Source organism: Alosa sapidissima, chromosome 16, assembly GCF_018492685.1.
Source record: "Alosa sapidissima isolate fAloSap1 chromosome 16, fAloSap1.pri, whole genome shotgun sequence".
NCBI lineage: Eukaryota > Metazoa > Chordata > Actinopteri > Clupeiformes > Clupeidae > Alosa > Alosa sapidissima.
The window spans coordinates 5395068-5398995 of NC_055972.1; positions in this window are offsets into that span (position 1 = coordinate 5395068).

Here is a 3928-nt window from a genome sequence, read left to right on the forward strand (position 1 = left end):
GACTGGCTGGCACCCAGGTTCTCTCCTCAGGTCCATAGCCCTCCCAGTCGACGAGATACTGGAGGCCCCTACCTCGCCGTCTGGACCGAAGCAGGCGTCGAACGGTGTACACCAGCCCACCGTCAACGAGGCGAGGAGGAGGAGGAGGAAGCGGCACGGGGACCAGCGGGCTTTCATGCGTCGGCTTGACTTTCGAAACATGGAAAGTAGGGTGCACCCTCATGGAGGTTGGCAACTGGAGCCGGACTGCGGTTGGGCTGATGACCCTCTGGATAGGGAACGGGCCGAGGAATCGAGGTGCCAGTTTACGCGATTCCACCCGCAGTGGGAGATCCTTGGCTGACAGCCACACCTTCTGGCCAACACGGTAGGCGGGTGCCGGCGATCTTCGGCGGTTAGCCCCACTGGCATAGCTGACAGCTGACTTGAGTAGCGTGGCACGAGCTTGTGACCAGGTACGACGGCAACGGCGGGCATAGGCGAGGGCAGACGGGCAGGACACATCTCCTTCCTGGCTGGGGAACAGGGGGGGCTGGTAGCCATACACACACTGGAAAGGTGACATACCAGTGGCAGAGCAGGTGAGGGAGTTGTGAGCATACTCTATCCACATCAGTTGTTGTGCCCAAGCCTGGGGTTTGCGAGAAACCATGCACCGCAGCGCCTTCTCCAGCTCCTGGTTTGCCCGCTCGGATTGACCATTGGACTGGGGGTGGAACCCAGAGGTGAGACTCACTGTGGCCCCTAGAAGACGGCAGAACTCCTTCCAGAATGTAGAGGTAAATTGCGGGCCTCGGTCAGAGACAACATCCCTGGGCAGCCCGTGTAGACGGAAGACATGATCAAGAACAGCCTGGGCAGTCTCTCTGGCAGATGGCAGTTTAGGGAGGGGAATGAAGTGTGCCATCTTGCTAAACCGGTCAACCACAGTGAGAATGACAGTCATCCCACCTGATGGTGGGAGGCCAGTTACAAAGTCCAAGGAGACGTGGGACCAGGGTCGTGTGGGCACAGGCAAGGGCTGGAGTAAACCAGCGGGGGGCCGAGTGGAGGACTTGTTCTGATTGCAGGTGGGGCAGGCACGGACGAATTCTCGGACCTCCCTTCTCAAAGACGACCACCAAAAGCGCTGGGCAAGGAGATGGCAGGTGCGGGCGGAGCCCGGGTGGCAGGCAAGGCGGGAGTTGTGTCCCCACTGTATGACCCGGGACCTCAAATTATCTGGGACGAAGAGACGACCGTCTGGGCATGCACTGGGACTGGGATGGTCACGGAGGGCCTCTTGAATTTCCTCCTCGATATCCCAGGTCAGGGCAGCTACGACGCAGGGATCGGGCAGAATTGATGCAGGTTCCTGGGAAGGGGCGTCATCCTTATGAAACTGACGGGAGAGAGCGTCCGGCTTGGTGTTCCGAGAACCTGGGCGGTATGACAGGGTGAAGTTGAATCTGGTGAAAAACAAGGCCCAGCGGGACTGTCTGGGGTTAAGACGTTTGGCATTGCGGATGTATTCGAGGTTTTTGTGATCGGTCCAGACCAGGAACGGAACTGTGGACCCCTCCAGCCAGTGACGCCACTCCTCCAGGGCAAGCTTGACAGCCAACAGCTCACGGTTTCCAACATCATAATTGCGCTCTGCAGGTGAAAGCCGGCGAGAGAAAAATGCACAGGGGTGCAACTTGTTGTCCTCCTCTGCCCGTTGAGAGAGTATGGCCCCGACTCCCACGTCTGAGGCATCCACCTCGACAACGAACTGCCGGTCTGAATCCGGCATCTGGAGGATGGGGGCAGTGGTGAACCGGGCCTTGAGGGTATGAAAGGCTGTGTTGGCCTCTGGGGTCCAGGAAAAGGGGTGTTTGATGCTGGTCAGAGCTGTGAGGGGAGCGGCGACGGAGCTGTAGTTCCGGATGAATTTCCGGTAGAAATTGGCAAAACCGAGGAATTGCTGCAGCTTCTTCCTATTCCCCGGAACTGGCCAGGAGGTAACTGCCGAGACCTTTGCGGGGTCCATCTGGATATTGCCTTCAGCGACGATGTATCCCAGGAATGACACAGTCTGAGCATGGAACTCGCATTTCTCCGCCTTGACATAGAGAGAGTTCTCCAGGAGCCGTCGAAGAACCAGCTGGACATGACGGGTGTGTTCGGACAGAGTTCTGGAGAAAATTAAGATGTCGTCCAGGTACACGAAGACGAATTTATTCAGCATGTCCCGCAGCACATCATTCACCAGCGCCTGGAATACCGCTGGGGCGTTGGTGAGGCCAAATGGCATTACCAGGTACTCATAATGGCCGGTGTGGGTGTTGAATGCTGTCTTCCACTCGTCACCCTCCCTTACTCGCACTAGGTGGTAAGCATTTCTAAGGTCCAGTTTGGTGAAAATAGTGGATCCCTGGAGCAATTCAAAAGCAGAGGTGAGTAAAGGCAGAGGGTACCGGTTCTTCACTGTGACATCATTCAGACCTCGATAATCAATGCAGGGGCGAAGAGAACCATCTTTCTTTCCCACAAAGAAGAACCCGGCACCAGCAGGAGAGGAAGACGGGCGGATGAGTCCAGCTGCCAGGGAGTCCCTGATGTAATCCTCCATAGTTTTTCTTTCAGGAGGGGATAGTGAGTAGAGGTGACCTTTGGGTGGAGCAGTCCCAGGGAGGAGATCAATGGCACAGTCGTACGGACGGTGTGGGGGCAGAGATGTGGCTTTGGTCTTGTTGAACACCTCTCGGAGGCCATGGTAACATTCAGGGACATTAGAAATGTCGTGGGCAATGCTGGGGGGTACTGAGCCGGGGGGCAGCGAGGCAGCACGCAAACAGGTCAGGTGGCAGGCATTTCCCCACTCTTTCACAGTTCCGGAGGCCCAATCGAGGTGAGGATTGTGGAGACGGAGCCAAGGGTAGCCCAGGATTAGGGGTTGGCCTGGAGAGCTGAGCAGGTGGAAGCGGATGGTCTCTCGGTGGTTTCCTGACACCATCATTGAGATGGGGGCTGTGATGCTGGTAACTGTGCCAATTGCGTGACCGTCCAGGGCCCGGGCTGGAACAGGAGTGGACAAGCGATGGCTTTCCAAGCCCAGCTGACGAGCAAGTCCTGTGTCAATAATGTTTGCTTCTGCGCCAGAGTCCACCAGGGCTGCCAGGGTGTGGGTGGAATCAGACAGGTGAAGACAGACTTGGATGAGGGGTTTACGGCTGATGGAGGGCTGAATGTTCATTGAGCTCATCCGGATTCCTCCTACATCTGGTGAGCTCCGGCTTTTGCTGGACAGGTGGCGACTCGATGACCATCACCACCACAGTACAGGCACAAGTTGGAGGTGATGCGTCGCTGGCGCTCTGCAGGGGTTAGGGAGGTGCGGCCGATCTCCATCGGTTCAGACTGGTCCGGCTGGCTAGATGGTGTGGCAGGTGCGGACAGAAGGGCAGCTGGGACACTCCGTGTGCTGGTGGATGGACTCTGGCGCCCTCTCTCATGACGGCGGGCCTGGATCCTGCGGTCGATGCGGACAGCCAGAGCAATGGCTTCATCAAGAGTGGGGGGTTCTGGTTCGTCGGTTTCCATGCTGGTTCGACCGTGCGCTGGGTCCATGTTAGGTCAGATCGTACTGTCAGACACCAAACAGGACGAGGACCACAATTGCGTCACGTTCAAAAGTTTATTTAAGGGTTGGGGGTTTCAGGGGTTCCGGGGGGGGTACAGGAGTTCCAAGAGTCTGCGTGTGTGTGTTCCCCCAGTAGCCGAACAGCGAAGGCAGGAGCTGGATGATCCGGGAAGTCCTGGGGGAAACACACACACAACAGCAATTGAAACGAAGCAGCAGTACAGTCAAGGACTAGGCGGTATTCGTAGAAGAGGGACGGAAGGCAGGTCAAGATTACCGGGGCTGGAGAACACAGAAGTAGTCGAGCGGGTCCGGGATCACAGG